Source organism: Genypterus blacodes, unplaced genomic scaffold (genome assembly GCF_046128005.1).
Source record: "Genypterus blacodes isolate CSIRO-AG114 ecotype Tasmania unplaced genomic scaffold, CSIRO-AGI_Gbla_v1 ptg000105l_1, whole genome shotgun sequence".
Taxonomy (NCBI): domain Eukaryota; kingdom Metazoa; phylum Chordata; class Actinopteri; order Ophidiiformes; family Ophidiidae; genus Genypterus; species Genypterus blacodes.
In genome coordinates this window covers 164222-182967 of record NW_027466909.1, presented here as the reverse complement: position 1 = coordinate 182967, position 18746 = coordinate 164222, and the positions used below count along the sequence as shown (strand labels likewise).

The 18746-nt window shown below is 45.9% G+C and overlaps 1 long non-coding RNA gene across 1 annotated transcript in view; it reads right to left on the bottom strand.

Annotated features, from left to right (window-relative positions):
- Positions 1-899: 899 nt before the first annotated feature.
- Positions 900-18746, bottom strand: part of LOC143008636 (uncharacterized) — a 65653-nt gene continuing 47806 nt past the window's right edge. The window contains exon 4 of the long non-coding RNA XR_012964618.1: positions 900-2472. This is a non-coding gene — a long non-coding RNA (uncharacterized LOC143008636). The remainder of the gene's footprint in view (positions 2473-18746) is intronic.

Sequence of the window (18746 nt, the reverse complement as noted above, 5' to 3'; positions counted from 1 at the left end):
ATTCCAGCTCTGTCAGTGGCACTGGCTCAATGGCAGCGCCTGTGACACATGTCACAAAGTTTTAAATGTCTGCTCTTTTCAGGAGGATGGCTGGGCGCGCGCAGCAGCCAGGGGAAGGATGACATTTTGTGTGGCGCGTGGAAGGGGAGGGCGGGGGGGCTTGTTGTGGTTCCCCTCTTCCTGCCTCCTCCGGCTGTCACCCCCCGTTTCCTCTGAGCATATCAAAACACAGACAAATAAACCTTGTCATTTTGAAACGCCGGCACTAGTGACCAAGCTCCTGAGTGGCATGTCAGCCGGAATGTGGCCACACATTCCTGTAGGAGATGGCGTACAGGCACGAGGGCGTACACACACAGACACACACACACACACACACACACACACACACACACACACACACACACAAAATGTCACAAATAAGCACAAATCTTTAACCTAATAGAGATGAACAAAGATGTGGACACAGTGAGCAAACATTGCGTGAGGCGATCTGTGACCTTTCCTTCAGCTGTCTGTGGATGAGTGACGCTCCACATGGCGTCTTATCGACATCTGCGGCACTGAGCCTCCTCCTCCTCCTCCTCCTCCTCCTCCTCCTCACAGTCTCCAGCTTCATTCAAGCTCCTGGCTTTGATGAGAGAGTTCTTACTCATGCAGTCTTTGGGGCTGTAATGAGGAGCAACGCGGGGCCGTGCCAGTGCTCTGTGGGCTTCAAACGCCGTCTGTGCGATGGACGTTGGGTCATGAAGAAGCAGCGCGGTGTGGCGGCGGTGGCGGCGGTGGCGGCGGTGGCGGCAGAGGAAGTTTACTCGAGAGAAAAATAGCGGCTTGAACTCTGAATCAGTCTGACAAAGAGAGACGTGTCAGTCAAATCTTTCAGTAAGTCGCGGAGCAGCTCACAGGATTTAGTTGATTTATTTGTGAGATAACAGATTGGAAATGTTGGAGAGAACATTGAGAGAGAGGCAGTTTGACCTGCGATGATTCTGATACACACCATCAAACACACAATTATACAGTTAATGCACAATGAAAGTACAGCAAAATGTACATGACATTAAGATCACAAAGTGGTTCCGTATGTTTTGCTCGTCTGTAGATATAAAAATGATCACGATGATGTCATATCGTGAATCAAAGGTCCGTTTCCACATGATTAAACAAAACGATGCCAAGTTACAAAATAACAACATTCTCTTTTATTCAGTGAGGGATTCTGGAATGTTTTCATCTCAAAGCTGCATTTAAGCACATTTGTTGTATAGCAAAATGAAATATAGGCTGAGGTATTGATCTGGGGCCTCTGTGAAGCTCATGATGTTCTGGTGCGGCAAAGAGGTGTTGATTTGTCTCTATGGTAACCTTTCAGACATTATACGATAGAGTTGTACTGGATTGCATCGAATATTCTGCTCCTGTTTAGGTCAAAGGCATGAAAAGTGACACCATTTAGTCCATTTTGGGCCCAATTGTTAAAAGCTTCTTCTTGTCTCGACTTCTTCCAATCGGCTCGGAAAACTGTTTCAAATCAGAAACATTGAACATCATGAAAACATGAAATAAACGTTTACAAAGATTGTTGACTGAAATGCCGTTATAAAGCTATTTGAATTCCAAAAAATGCCCAACAAATCCCTCCCTGATTATGACACGTTGGAGTGTGTACTTGTCTGAGTGTTACACTCTCAACCTGCGACCTCACAAACACAAACACAGAGTGGAACCGACGCCTCTTTGTCACCGCATCAACACAAACCAACATCGCGAGCTTCACAAACACAGAATTTATTGCAGCGCCGCGGAGCTGGATTGCACTGGATTGCACGCTGAGAGAGTGTGGAGATACTGACAGCTTCACTTCTGTTAAACAAGAAATTCTGTTTACAAAAATAAAGCGTACGTCGATTTAGTTAAATAAAAGCGCTAAAAACAAAAAAAACAAACACTGCGCTGTCCCAAGTGGCACAGCACACACTGATCACAGCCTCCAGTTTGATCCAGCTGTGTGAGAGAGTGTGTGTGTTTGTAAAGAGAAAAGAGAGGAGGCGAGGGATGAGCCTGTGTCAGGCCCCAGGTGTGTGACCGTCACCCGCCTCACCTTTGATTAGTGGCGGCGGTGGGCAAGTGATCCATCACGGCTGTCAGAGGAGGCACACAATTGGCTGGATCTGTTTGTCACTCACTGTACTGTATGTGTGCGTGTGCGTTTGTGTGTGTATGTGTGTCAGAGAGAGCGAGAGAGTAGAGTAACCATCTAATGGTGTTGAATCAGGTTTGTATTGTAGCTCACTGGCCCAAACCACAAATATCATTCAAAGATCAACAAATTTGGAGTTTATCCGTCCTTCTCACGTCCACACGTCCCTCTTCCCGTCTCAGCAGCTGGCCGTCAAAGCTGGTCATTGCGGATGAACCTGTTGCCCTCCGAGTGCTTGCCATAATAGATGTAGCGGCACTTGGCAACCAGCCCTAAAGAAAAACAGAAGAAGAAGAACGAGAGAGAAGTTAGGAGACGAGTACAGCGCTTAAGAGAGGGATGCAAGAATAGGTTGTTTGGCCTGGCGTCGTCGCCAAGGTCGTCTGGAGAAAAATGCAAAGTTTGTCAATTTGGACAGCAATAAAATCACTGACTAGGTAACATACAATGTCCGTTTAGTATTTTGTTAAATCAGAAAAACAGAAGATTTTTGGAAAGATGGAAATTAACATTTTGTAACACCAAATTTAAGAGTTTAGACTGAAGACAATTCAATGCCTGAGACATCTCGGTCACGCTCTGGTCGCCTCTGGTGGCCGCGTTGGCGCTGTATTTTTAGCCGGAAGGCGTTGGTGAGCGGACGGATCACCACTGACTGATTTAAATGCCGAGTGTGAACAAGAGCCGATCAGTCGTCGGGAATGAGAGGTGTTGCTGGGAAGCTCGAGCATCTGGTTCCAGACCAGCATGGCCCGAGGGCAAAGTCTTGACAGTAACAAGCTCACACAGTCCTGCATACACCAACACTCACACACACACACACACACACACACACACACACACAGATCCATCAAGGTGAGCAATTATTACACCAATCAGCAAAGCAGAGGAGTGGCAACTGTAATAAAACACAGCAGATTGATAACACGTTACCGGAATCTGCTACTTAAGAAGTCGCACTAATTAAGACGTCGATATTTCCTTTGATTTGCCATCTGTAGGAGCTCGATCGGGGCGGCGTGCCAATACGCTTGCCAAGGACTTTGCTGTGCTTCCGCCGAACGACAAATACCACGATGAGCTCACTCCTGATTAACGGAGACATCGTGAAGGGTGGAAGTCAAAATGATTTGTCTCCTTTGAATCAAATCGAGCTGAAAAGTATTGAAACGAGACGAGAAAGGCGAGAAAGTCACGCTTGAGTCTGTACCAGTTTGTATACAGTAGATCTATGGAAAAAATATGCTGCATCAATCTAAACTTTGTGTTTGACAATAATTGATTATCAGGAGCAAAATTAAACAAAAATAATACCACCTTAAAGCATATTCCACCTTAAAACAAGCTGCTAGTTTGGCATATCTAATATTCTTCACACTCCTCTGATAGCTTAGTTAAATTTAAAACATTGTGTTGTTTCAATACAAAATAAATAAATGGAAGATTTCTGATTTCTGATTCTTTCCGTTCCTGCAATCCAATGGAATTGCCAATCGGAAACACCGATAATAACAAGAGCGCAGAATAGAAAATGAAGCTGTTCACTTCCTCTCTGTGTGTGTGTGTGTGTGTCAGGAGCTGCGGCTCAGTAAGATGGCTGTCGTGTTGTAATGAGAGGCGTTGCTGCCCCCGGACCGCTCCACTTCCCTGCGCTCTGATGTCACGCTCGCTCGCTGGCTCACTCAGGGCTGCGGCGGCAATGGCGGCTAGGTGTCACCTCTCGCCAAATGAGGCAAGGACAAGTGGCATTAGTGGCTGTCGATGATGGAGGAGGAGGAGGAGGAGGAGGAGGAGGAGGAGGAACAGACGCAGCTTCTTAAATAGACATCAAGTGCATTATAGCTGGTGAGGGCAGACGTGGCGGGGTCGGGAGTGGGGGGGGGTCCAATCACATAATCCAAAAAGACATTGTCAAGGGCGGGGGAGGGGTGGAGAGAGAGAGAGGGGGGAGAAAGAGAATGGCAACTAAGTGACAGAAAGCAGAGACTGGGACAGAGATACTGGTGCCATATTAGTGCCAAGCATATTCTGATGCCACCCTCAAATTCTAACCAAACCTGACACATCGCTCTCTCTCTCTCTCCACCCCCCCTCCCCCCCACCGCCACACACTATCTCTGACTCTTCAAAGTAAGCTCCACCGAGTCACGCGCACACGCACACACACACATACACACACACACACACACGCACATGGCAGTCCCTCGCAGCAGTAGTGGGTGTTCTGTCAGGCGGAGGAAAGCAGTACAGCAACAAGCGGCGGCACAGCCCACAGGCCCGGGGACAAGCTCAGTCAATCTAAATCTGGACTTTGTAGTGGAGCAGTGCTCATTTCCCCCCTCATAGCCCAGCGACTTGAGGTGATCCAAACACTGAAGTGTGAGGAGCTGTCACCTCCGATAAAAATCCGGGACCGGCTCTGTGCCTGCCTGCTCCCCCCCCCCCCCTGGTATATATACATGTGTGTGTGTGTCTCTCTCTGCGGGTGTGCTTTCCTTACAGCTGAGAATGAGAGTGGAGGAGGGTGTGCGTGTGTGTGTGGGGGGTGAATTTCCAGCTGCAGCACTTTGCCTGAGGGATATAGGTGCCACGGCTGGAGACTGGGCTTGACACCACAGGACTCGGGGTGTCTCTGATCACATGGGCGCCGGGCTCTTTCTCGTATTCACAGCTTACCCGCCGAGAACTCACTCTCTCACACTCGCTCCGGCGGCAGGGGCCCCCCGCGTAAAAGAGATTACTCGCCGAGATACCAGAACCGAGGCTGAGTACGAGACGTTACCTAGAGGCGATATATGTTTGTAGGTTGCAACCAAAGCCTTTCTGAGATAACCTTCACACACCCAGCTAAAGCTAAAGGGCCCTCAAGACTTCACACTCCGCCGAGCTCGTCATGAGCTCACGGGGGACGGACCGGGGGGAGGAACATGGCGAGGGGAACACCTTCTCTGACTCTTCAGCACCAAATGGCCAAATCTCCGGACGGCGCGTGAACTGCAACTCACCGCCGACGCTTTAACAATCTGTGATCGGGGGAGGAAGAGAGGAAGAGCGAATTAAAAGGAGGCGGAAAACAAGGCGAGCAGGGATGATGTCTGTTTCCCAGTGGGTGACAGAGTTGGGCGGGGGAGGCGGCGATGGCTCTCTTAATTTCCCCCTGCAAACCTGGCTCGGGCTCTGGCTACAATTCAGCATTAAACCAGCCCCATTTTGTGCATAAACACATTCCAGTTCGCCGCCTTCCCCCTCACAGCAAGGGCTCGCTCTTATTACGCGAGGAGGCGACAGAACCGATGGGAGGCAGAGAGGGAGGGGGGGGGATTAAACCCAGCCAAAATCTCTCTTACATAATGCCTTCGGAGGCCCGCTCCTGCCTGTGGGGTTCCGCCTGATGAACTGATACTTAATAACAAGCGGTTCAGTGCCAAACCCAGTAAGTCCTGGATATCCTCTGTGTATCCTGAGTCACGGATGAACACACGATCGCAAACCGCACACACATTATCGCAAACACCGACGCACACTCTGCACACGCACGGCACACAGTGGGAGCAGCTATTAAAGTGACAGATTCTTTAAAAGGTGATGTAGAGGCTAATGTTTCCATTCTGCTCTGGTGGAGGAACAATCAGGACTTTCTGCACTGTTTCACAGCACCTCGTGGTGTTTAAGGGGAGCGTCTCACCCTCCTGTCTTTATTAAAAACGCCGCCGTACTGTTCCTATCTCGCTTCTCCCACTTGGTGAATTGCGCAGCGTAGCTTTATTCTCAGACAGTCTGGTCTTTTTAGAGCTGATTACCCAAAGCATGTGTCCCCTCCACGGGGGCTCGATGTGCCGCTCTGCCACAGTGCGACTCAACTAGCTGTACAAAGCCTCCTACGGGCCCAGCTCTAATATCAAATAAACACATCTGCTAACAAAACATTTGGGAATAATTTCATTTTCTATATTTAATCAATATAGGAAGTTCACTTCACAGAAATATCCCTGAAGATAAACTAATGTAGAATGACTAAAGGCTGCTTCGGTTACAACTGCAATCGGTAATATTTTATAGTCCGGTTACACAGAATGACCAGAACATATCAGCAGGAGTTTAGAAGTGTTGAACAATGCCAGCGACTAAACTGCTGCCTCCTTAGTTTCTGAGCTTCCAGTCCTTCATTCATCTATCCCTCCATCCAGGCTGCAGAGGCAACAGGCCCAGATGTAGCCACATCCTCTGGCTCTTCCAGGGGATTCCAAGGCTGCTCCCAGGACTGATGGGGTATTTAAGCCCTTCATCATCTTCTTCAGGCTCCTTTCTAAGAGAAGGAGGGTCGGTTCTGTGAGCTCCATCCTGAACCTAAAACCATCTGACCCCTCCATGCTTCATCAGAATCTACAGCCAACAGTGCATCATGTAGTATATCTGTCTAACACAGGGATGGATGGGTGACTGCATTCATGCCACGCTAGCATCAATCATAGTTTCAACCATAAAACAATAAACAATGAGCCATACATCTAAGGATATCTAAGTCTGCCAATGACATACTTCCATCTCGACACCGTGAGGGAATAAGCATTTCTTGCTTTATTTCGAAAGAAGAGACACTTTTCTGGAACATTCTGGAGGTCAAATCGATCACCGGCGGTTGCGATATGAAAATAAGTTCACGATGATTTAGTGGAGTCTCATAAATTCTTTGTCCGACGCTCAGTATGCCGATTATTGCAACGTTTCCCGGGACTTCTTAAAAAACGTTCAAGGAAAAATTCAAGGAAGGAAGTCTATAATAAATCACAGGGGCTGCTTAAGAAACCTCAACTATACACTCACACGCTCACACACACACACACACAAAAGAGAGGAAGAGAGGGAGAGAGAGAGAGTTAGAGTGAGGATGGAGATGGAGGGGGTTTAATGATTGTTCCCTGCATACAATCAGCTTGACTCTTTTCGAGGGCCATCAATATGTCAGGGAGAGACACATCCGACAGATGTAGCTTTTAACATCAAGGTTATCTATTCTAGGCATGAATCCACTCCCTCCACTCCTTGTTTCTCGTCCTGTCTCCTTTTCACATTTATCCTCCCCTCTCGTCTCAACCGCCTCCTCCTTCGCCTTTTCCTCTACTCTCTGCGCTCTTATTTGCTCTCCTCGAGTACACCCCCCCTCCCCTCCCCCCCACCCACCACCACCTTCTTTCCTCGTCCACTCTGTATTTCGGTGGTTTAACACAACGATTGCATCAATGGCGCTATCCATCAGGGAAATAATGCGACGAGAAAAAGGGAAGAAAAAGCCAATTAACAATGCAATTAAACTTTCTGTATTATCTCCAAAGGGTTGAAATAACACTGCTGGGTAGGTGTGTGTGTGTGTGTGTGTGTGTGGGGTCAGATGGAGGAGCTCGGGGCAGCATCCACAATGCTTGGTGCGAGGGTGACTTATGAGCTCGGGGTGTAGGCTGCTGTGAGCCCGGGCTATTATTGTGGACACGATCCATCTCCGGCTGTCCTTTTATCAGTTCAGCCCAACGTCATGAGATGGAGTCGCCACCTCCTCTCTATAGGGAGGCCTGCAGATAGATAACCCCCCCGCGTCCCATAAACCAACAGCCAGTGCACTGCGCTTCAGCCCACAGAGGGTCTACACACACACACAGCACAATGTCACGCAGAGGAATGGAATGGTTTCACTTAGTGTTGGTATGCTGGATGTTGGTGTTTGTGCATAAAAAACGCTCCTTTAAAAATTGCTACCAACAAGAATGATCAAGATTAAAGTCGAGATTTGATGTTTAGTCCGTATATACAACATTTACTCACTTACTCGCCTATACACTTGGTTGCACAACGACAAAGTGTGAGACAACAGGCTGAGCCAATCCCAGCAGAGCTGACCAATTGGGAGGGGGGGCCTTAAAGAGACAGTACCTAAAATGACCCCCTAAGTATAACTCAGTGTGCGGCAAGGCAAATGTGCTTACACTGTACGAACACAAAGGCTATTCAAAGGCGTAGACGTGCAGTAGAAGAAGAAATCTAGAGCCCTAAATGAAAACAAGAACATGGAAATCTTTATTCGTCCCCTATTATTATCAAATAGAGCAGATTCCTGTAATACGAAATCTGTAATCATAACAAACTTTAACATAAACTTTCAAGTCAGGATCAAGCAGATTTGCACTCTTTTCTTTTTTTAAAGCCTCTGTGATCAAACCGAGGAACTGAGGAGCTTATATTAGCAGGTCTGTCTATCATCATGAAACAATTGGACCAAAGATGCCAGCGAGGACGTGTAGCAGCTGCAGAGTGAGGTCACACACACACACAGACACACTCACTCACACACACTGTCCAGCTGTTTCCCAACAATAAAACACACTACAGGGAGACAGGGAAACACTGTGAACACCGGCTGTACTTACTTTGTTCTCCAGCAGGCAAAGCAACAACATTCAATCCTTCTCTGCCTTTGTTCTTGCTCAGGATTCTACGCTGCTGTTGTCTTCATCGCGTCCTTCACACTCAGGAATATCAGTTGATCATTAAAATATACATGCGTTTCTCTATTTGAAGTGCTCCAGGGGAATTTGAACCAGATATGGAAAATGTTGCGGCAGGTCTGGAAGCCATGCACACACACACACACACACACACACACACACATTCACGCTGAACTGCAGCCTGTGAGAACAAATCTGTCTGATACACACAACACACAGCTGATACGCATCTGTTCTGTTTCATGTATGAACAGAACTAAGCTCCAAAATGGATGTTCTGCACCAGCTGGAGTAATAACTTACCTAGCAACACTTACTGTGTACATACTGTATACTGCACATGACGGAAGTATTTAATGCTCATACTTGGTCCATAACTGTAATTTATCTTTTTAGGACATAATTTGTATTTTTTTAAAGTAGTAATAATAATAATATTTTTTCTACAGGGTAATCATTGTTATATATTATATCAGCAATAAATCCAAACATTTCTTATTAATTATTCAATCTTCTCAATATGTGATATGAGTCAATAAATGTTCTGGCTATCATTTTGTATTTATTTGGTGTGTTTATAGTGAACTTGTTTGCGACTAAAAATCACAGAGCAAGTGTGTGACGTATGTGAACGCAAACCGACGGCATGTATTTCCCATCAAAGAAGAGGCGGTTTAACACAACGTTCAGACTCTATTCTGCCCGCCGCTTTATCTTTGGCAGCGTGTGGGCGTCATCTGTCTCTCCCGAGGGGTCCCGGACAAAACTCCCCGTGTGTAACTTTGAGAGTTAAAGCAACATTTGTCCTCTCCCAATAAAAAATATTTAGTCCATTAAACATAAATAGCTGTCATTATGATGCATGCCCTGGGCTCGGGCCTTCCCCGCTCGCCTCCTGGCTGTTTACTGCGGCCAAACAACTGCAGCGCCTGCATGTTCTCAACTTCAGCGTATTGATTAAACTTTTAAATGGCTGCCATATAACCCTGGGACATCAGGAAGATTAATTTGCGTCAATGTTCATCTGTAATTCATTAGCCATTTATACTCTCCACATCCACACAGGCTATCAGGGAAATGCGCCCCATTTTTCACCCAGGCAGAGAGGCTGCAGAGAAGGCAGGGAGAGGGAGGGATGGAAGGAGAGCAGCAGGGACAGGAAGGAGGGGGTTATACTGCCTGAATCACATGGAGGACTCTAACCGGCTCAGAGTGCTTCTCCAGGCATGCAGGGACTTTAATTATACACTAAAATGATTATTAAAAATACACACTAAGATACATATTGGCATTTAGTATCAATATCGTGTCCTGGAATATTTTCAAAAGGAGGAACATCCATCTGTTCTACGTTTTAAAGTCCATCAGAGGTTTGACTGTCAACACATGCAAAGACAATCTTCCCAAACCAAGGAACACACACGCATCCATTATGTCCTCATTCTGACACATTCCTGAGCATTAGTGTATCATGATGTACGGTATGTTTGCCTAAACTGTCACTGAGCAAACTTTCACTGGGGGTTCTGTTTTGACTTTACGGTCATCTGTGGAGTCTTAAATTATGAGGTGGAACAGTCCAGACCTGAGAACAAAAAAAGAGAGAGAAACAGCTGAGATTTAAGGACTGTGACTCAGATACAAGAGAGAGTGAAAAAAAGAGGTGGAGAGTGTGTGAGAGAGGGAGAGTTGAGAGATTTGCTGCTGCCCCAGGCTGATAGGCTGTCAGCTGAAGGTTGCTAGGTCATGGCTCAAACAGCCCTGATCAATAAAAAGGTTGATTTTGCCACATGATTCTCCTTTAAAAACTCTTTTTCGTTTCAAAACTTCAGGTAATAGAGAACTATAACATTTATATGCATCTGTTATGTCAGCAGCTGTGTTTCATGTATGGAAAACGCCTCTCCATCACTGTCAGTCTGCTAAATGGCTATAATCAAACACTTTAAATTGAGGGTGGCATTATTCATTGATGGCTGAATTACAGTTATAACCAGATAAATGCCTATCAGTCCTTGTACTTCCAACTTATGGGGGGATGAGGAGGAAATTGAATTCTGGGGGCACATAAATTTTGACTGAAGAAAGAGATTACGGTTGTGGGGGGTCTTAATGAAAAGATGTGGAAATTAATTTCAGTGACATTTATTCCGCACAGAGCCAGGAGAGAACACTGGATACAGTAGCTCTGGAGTCTGGAGATAAGAGGCGTGTGGTGTGAGGCGGGGTAGTCAGCCGCTTCACAAAGTCCTAAGTCCCCTTGGAGCGCCGCTCTCAGACAGCCGCTATCATTTAGCCAACACGCTACGCGGCTGACAACACACATTTTGCATATGAGAAAGCTGGAAACTCCACGCTAAGCACAGTAATGACAAGTGTGTTATTGAAAAGGTTCGTCTGTCCTTAAGGGCACCAACAACGGCGTGGTGTAATCAGAAGCCTTCATTTCCTACGTCAACATTGCGGGTTGCAAATCACCGCCGCGCCGGCCCGACACTGATCGATCGCGTTCTTCATTACGCCAGGATTTTTAATTAACACAAACGCGCAGATAAGTGACTCAAACCTCTGACCAGAGAAGAGGAAAAAGTGAAAACCGCAATTAGAGATTTGGCAGCGTTCGGTAATGGCGCCGTTAATAAGAGCGGATGGCGAGTCGCTCAATGAAAGTTTAATCACTGGGACAGGATTCAATAACAAAAGAGCGTGATATTAATCACCGGAGAGTGATAACTTCACCGCTCATCTCTTTGACATTGGAGGAAGGGATGAATTAATGATGCTCTCCATCCGAACACATTAAATAATAATTATCAGGCAAAACAGCATGAAAGGGACTGCATAATGAACCCCATTGTCAGGTCAATTACAACCACATAAAACTGTTCAAAGGGAAGTAGCTTGTTACCAGATAGCCAGAAGACAACGGCGGCTTTATCAGGGGAAGGTGGTGGGGGAGCTATTCCTCATGATAGCAGGTCGGGCATAAAACGGTTTGGGAAGCACTCGAAGCGCTGTGAATGTATTCCTAAATACTTTGAGGCAAATCCAGCGAGGCGTTCAGCGGCAAACACATTGAAAATTGTTTAGCGGGAAGATAAATGACACGACAATGACAGTGTTTGGCTAGCTCTGAGGCAATGTCAGCCGCTAAGTGCCGCGTTAACTAAACTCAGCTACACAGACAGCGATGGACTTCATGCGTCAGTGGACAAAATGGCACCTCGCTACCTGTCAGTGGCCATCTCCATCAAACCCAAGATGGCCGACAAGTTTGACCACAACAGCTTCCAGTGTTTGGGCGTTTGACACACACACATAAACATGCACAGTTTTAATTGTGTGGGCTGCTCTTTGCTTAATCACACTGTAAATTTGACAAAGGGTGCTTTATTTAGGGTTTCATTAAAGCAGGGGAGGCAATTTGTCTTTAAATTACACAATTTTAGGCCCGCTGCCCCCTTCAGGTAGCAAAAATCATCTATTATTAAATGTGTTCAATGTTTACATTCCAGTCCAACCCTTAATCCCACTGAGCACTGAGACTGTGTCATGTGACGTTGACAATTGGATAACCAATCAGGAGCCAAGCTGACTGAAACGGACCAGGTCATGAATTCCCAAATTGCAAACATATTTCAAGAATTCCTTTATGTTAATTCTCTTGTTTTTTGGTTACAGACATTGCCGGGTCACCTGAGAAATATAGAAGTCTCTGTTCGTCTCTTAAGTGTGTCTGTCCTCACCACTTCATTCATTCATGTTAGCTGGTTAGCAATACCACCAGCAAGGTAGCAAACATGAGCTATGTCTGTGTGAAGTACAGACAACGATGGCAGCTACTTCACACTCGGCCTCCTCTTCTTGTAACGTCAGACTAATGCACGTTACATTAGATTTTGAAAGGAATCGGTGCCGTCTGCATGTGGTGTTGCCGTTTGTGTGTTGAGTTGTGTTTGCTCTCCACAGGCTCGAGGACCAAAACACTGCAACATTTGGACATTTATCATGTTAAGTCGTTACGTGTGGGGCTATTTCACAAGCACACTGTCTGACAGCGTGAACCCAGTCTGTCTCTAAGTCACTCTCTTAAACAAACGGCCCGCTAGCCTCCGGCGTGACACGTATCAATACTAATCTGTCCCCTGCTTCCCCGGCCGGCCCTCTCAGACCCCGGCTGGCTGCACCTGTCTGACCAGGAGAGCCCGGAGTTGACAGTAGTCCTTCACACTTTCTTCCCCTGCAGACATCAAACACTTATTACTCCACATCCTGGCTCTGCTAACTGACTGGCCTGTCTGTCCACACCGGGACCCCATTATTAGAGTCATTCCGGCGCCCATCCTGATGCCTGTTAGGCAGTTCTCTACCTGGGGCTCCCTGCTCGCTGCCTGCCCGACTGAGTGCCTGGCCAGCCAAACAGTGATTGGACATGACACGGTGACAGAAAACAGGAGAAGAGGGCAATAGAAATAAAAGAATAGAGACGGTGGAGAGAGGCTGATGGAGGTGGAGAGAGAACGAGGGGGAGAGAGAGAGAGAGACGGGAAGGTGGGTATGTTAGCTGGGGCCCTTGTGGCGTGCGGTGTGCCCATCAACACGGATGAGCGTTAGCCAAGAGCTGCATGTCACAACGACGGAGGGACTGGATCACTCACATCAGAGCTTCATCTGACTGGAAGATATCAATCTCCAGGCCTGATGCGAGAGGACACAGTAAAATATCTTTTAACAGCATCCTCCCATCCTGTCTCTCTCTCTCTGTATCCCCTGCCTGTCTCGCTCTCTCTCTTTCTGTTACATAGGTGAGCGCAGTGTGTGTGTCACCTTCATTTGTTGGACCTGGATTGACCACATTCTTTTTCACGACCCATTTCCTCAGTCTCCAACACTGAGAGTCAAATTGTGACTCACCACATGTGGCTGTAATCTGTATTCTTTCAGTTGTGAGTCAAGCTTCATGTAACAACGTGTGGTCCAAATGTAAGTTTAAGGGTCATTCCACCATTAAAATGACTTAACTTAAGTTATTCACGGCATTCAAGGTTTGTTGTCATCTGCAGGAACACATCTTGACATCATCAAGTCAAACTTCATTTAGCTTGAATTTGCACAGACAAATTGAACAACCGTGAAGGATTGTTCTAAATGATTTACAGAACAAAGTCTTGATGTAATTTTGAGCACACAAACAAATACAAAATTAAGATTTATTACAAGCTGTTAGGATTTGGAAGCAGATTGTTCCTTTTTGTTTTTCTTCCTAAGAACTCATTTGCTCAAGATCGAGCGAAAGCAAACCGTTTCCCATAAACAAGAAGCAATTGCAACCACAGCCTGATCATTTCCCGAATTATCATCCTTTAGCAACAGCAGAAGGGCTGGATTATTGATCAGCACGCCCCAATATCCGTCCAACCAAGGTCTGAGGCTGAAATAGCTTATAGGCCTTGCTGCAGTAAATACATTTTATATTTATCACATATTATGATGCATCATTTTTGAGTACTTTTCTCCAGATCTCAAGGAAATTGTCTTGTTACCTTTGGAAAAACATGACTACAGACAAAAACATACTGCACGTCCTATCATGAAAACAAGCAGCACCCTCTAAACGCGGGATTTACACAGATGAGCCGGCGGCGACCAATCAGGTGTGGTGCAGAGGTGATGATGGGTTTGCGCGAGGCCGAATACTTCATACCCTCGTCGTCCTCGCCATGCCCCGTTGAGACGGATGTCTCCACTGGAACTCTACTTCTCTTAATTAATATGACATATATACCCTGCTTGTACGCGGGGAGCGAGGGGAGGGAGGGGACGGAGAGATGAAGGTATGAGGGAATGATTAACTGTGGATCTGTCCCTTCCTGTGAGGAATGATCTCGCCTCCTCTGCTCTCTCCTCCTCCTCTCTTCATTTCCGTCTCCCTCTCTTTCTCTCTCTCTTGTCTACGCCCCCCTCCTCTCCCCTCCCCCCGCTCACTTCATTTCTCTCTGCACCACTTTCCCTTATCTCTCTCTCTCTCTCCCTCCCTCCTCCTCCTCTCCCCTGACACTCTCGGACCGTCCTCAGCCCCCTGCACATCTCCTGACAGGTAGAATAATAACGCTCGTACATCACCGTGCCGAAAAGTCCAATAACCTAAATCTTCAGTTGCCACACACCCCAGGACTCAATTACTTTATTGACATGTAATCTTCATAAGGGGAGAAATATTGAGCATGTAAGGTCAGCCGGTTATGAAGACATATTATCATATTATCTGCATGAGGGTTGTAGGGGCTAGGACCTGACAAAGCTAATTATAATGGTACATGTTTCAGAGCTCAGAGCGTATTATCTGCTTGGCTGCTTGGTTGAGCCACAGCTGAGGTATAGAGGCGAAGGGGGATGAGATTTCAAACCTAATAGGGGCCGGGTGTCATCTTAGGGCACGGGAATTAATGAAGCCAAATATTATCGACTGCACATCGCGGCGCTAATATGCTTGATTTGTGCGTTGCCTTTCTCGGGATTACCACGGCGGAGTCTGTCGGCTCAGCAGCGGCACATCACAACACAAGCTGACCGGGGGAGGAGATTTCTATAACAATACAATGACAAAAAAAAGAAATAAAGCAGAGGTGTCGCAGCAGGTTAGCGGTCGTAGGAAGGATGGACGCCCCCGGCTGTATCATCGCCTCTCTCCCAAGGTTATCTTTATATCATCTGCTCTGTTCCCCCCCATTCAAGCTCTGCTGCTTAAGGAAAACAACACATTACGAAGAAGATGCGATCTTAGATTTGTTTTAAAAAACGTTCAAGATGTCTGGTACCGTGAGGGTAAACTCTAATAACATAGCCAAGCTCGCTCAAAGGACCAAAGGGCGCTAAACAAACTGGCTTGGCCCAGAGATGTTGCATCTCAGGGTCACAGCTCCCACACACTAACACACACACAGTAGAATCCCATCGCTAGAACATGTGAACATGTTCGTTTCACCTTATCCAGCATCAAGCCTGCTTTACCCCATCACTGCTATCCAGCCGTCGTAAAATCGTGCAAAATGTTTTGGCCAAAGTTGCCAAAGGTTACTTATCAACACTGGCTAATGGTGTCAAATGCTGAGCCGTACTTTTACTTTTCTTGTGTTTGGCTCTACAGGCTGTTTGTTTTGTTTATCTTACTATATTTACAGCAAGAATTAAATGAGTTTAACAACACATGATGCATAATTCAGAGATGACCTTTTGGAGCCAGTATGATATGGTTAGGCTTAGGGAAGAGAAAATTGGCTCTAAAAATCAAAAAAATCTGGGATCAATTGGCACGTCCGACCAAACTGGCTCAGTCGATTCAATGTAACACATTTGAGTTGACCTGCGCAGACACCTGGTAAACACACCGACAAAGCAGGGAAGTGTTGGAATTGCAGTGTTGCAACTTGAGTCGCAAATGAAACACAAGGACATGGAAATCTATACGTCTGCTTTAAAGCAGGGCTGGACTCACCCCACAGAAACAATCTGCCACTGCGTGTGTGTTAGCTTTGGCTTTGACACTGTTCATTCAGACGCAGTAAACAGAAGGTCAGATCCTCAGCGTCTGAATCCCTGCGTATGAGATAATGCTTTTACACTTCCCTCTACAAGCAAAGGATCCAAACAAGCCTCGCACGGCCCCATGCAGTGAATAATCTAAATGGCACTTAATGTGAGCTACGCTGATACTCTGACAATAGTCGGTGTTCAGACATCACAGCTTAGTGTCTCCCAATTGTGTATTGATGACGAGGCGGTTGACAATAAATCACTGGATTCACCGGTGAGTGAGAAAACAGTTTAGACAATGGCCCAATGGAGCCTGGCGTAATTGACAGATGAGTTCAGCTCTTTCCACCACAATAGCTTTGGAGCACTGAGAGTAGCAGGGAATGAGTGTGTCAGTGTGTGAAATGCTCCAGAACCAACAACATTCTATAGGATCAGTTTTTTTTTTTCTTATTGATTTAGTAACATCTGCACATCTGCGTTTGTGAGAAACTAACCTCTAGCTCAGCGTTATTAAATCGCCTGAGAGCAGATCACAGAGCCCAGAGGAAATATACAGATATACACGTATGCACATTGGTACTGCAGTTCCTACGAAAGCATCAGCAACTGTCAGGGAAGTTCAGCACATGGGACCAATAGAAGTGCTAGTTCTTTCTGTCAGCTATATAAAACATCTTATGAATAATTTAACCAAACCAAATATTTATTGAATACAAGTTCATAAAAAATAGTTAATTAATATGATATACTGTATATTCTATGTATTTATTTTTGATATGCTCAGTATATTGAATCTAATATGTTCTTATTTAATAGTTTACTCTGGTGGATTGGATTTGAGAACTTAACTTAATTCTATAATATTTGAGAGATACACAAAAAATGTTTACGTTGTGAGTTTACATAAAAATACAAATATCAGCATGAATATTGTTGGATTTTTGCTCTATAAATAGAAATGTTGGTAATAGTCAGGCTGTAGCATTTAGAGGCAGGAAGTCCAGGTGCTGCCCGTTTAAAATATTTATGGTCTTTCACATGTGCACGTATGCAAACACATGCATGTGAATGTTTGCGTGTCATCTACGTGACTAATCGAGTCATCGTGACAGAGTCGACTTTGTGTTTCCGTGTAAATTATCGCTGGTGCTTCCTTTTCTTACTGCGTTAGTGATTGTACAGCCTGCACGCCGTGTTACGATCAGGCCTGACATAAAGGTTCAGTGATATAGCACAGTTGTTAAGCCATGCAAAACGTCTTGTCAGCCCGCATGATAAACTGGCCACCGAGTGAATTAGAATCTCATTTGTTGGAGCCATTAACCAGACTAGCATTAAGGCACGTTTTCATCTTGAGTGATTATTGTGTGAGATCAGTTATTGTAGAATTACTGTCTACGCTCCGAAGATAGAGAAATTAAAAACATCCTGATTAAGATTTATGAAGTCGCACAAACCAACACGACAAATCGATGGAACTGAGCACAGCGCAATTCCGTTAAGTTGCCGTATTATGATACATTTTCTCCGTCTCTACAAACATCTCCGTTAACACACAAACCGTTACAAAGCTGTGTGGAGCCACTGCGGCGTGAGATCCTGTCCCCTTTAGGATGACAAGTTGTCCAGCATCTGCCAGCATGTTAGAAGTTATTCATCAGGCTGAAGGGTAGAGAGCCCCCTCACACAGGCCGACTCCGACTGCTCGCTGGGCAATTTGTTTCAGGGGGCACTGACACAGAAGCAAACTGCTGAACCCAACATCCATCCTGCTGTAAAAATATCTAAAACCATCTGGCAGCTAACCCCCCCCCCCCCTACCTAAATGACCATGATGGACTCTGGAAGGCTTTCGTAACCTGCTCCAACTTCTGACTAAAGGTACGACGGGACAACACACAAAGGCATCTCAGCTGTCCCAAACCGCAATGAATAATACAGCAGAATTTTCAAAGCTGATTCTAACCGTATGGCCTCTCTCTCACTCGGGCTGATTTATGTTCCGTCGTTTTCCTGAGAATGACCAGCGCAACTGGGAAGTAGACCAAGGTCCAGAGCAGCACCGGCACTGTGTTATTCCAAGTGGGGTTGGGTGTGCTTGGCAGGAACCCACGTCCTTGTCTGTCCGTCTGACACGTTTGGAGTGGAAGCCAAAATATTGCTTCACGCTTATGTCTGTTTTGAGGGAATCTGCATGAGAGAGCTCCAGTTGGGGTTTTGTCATTGTAAATAACAAGAGTTAGGAGGCCCCGTCTTCTCCTTCTGCTGAGAAAATAGCTCAAAGTTCGTCACACACAATTAAATTCAATTGTTTTGGACGGACAAGCTGAGTTTTGGAGTGTGACCTCAAGGTTTTAAGTCTGTAAAATAGCTTTAAGTGTTTTACAAAACACTGCGATGACTTTGAGTCCCGACAATGAATTAATAAGAACATTAAGCTGCAAAACATTCACTCATTTCGATCTGTGAAGTTCTTGCGAAATCCTTATAAAACAGCAGGGGATCGCTTTTGT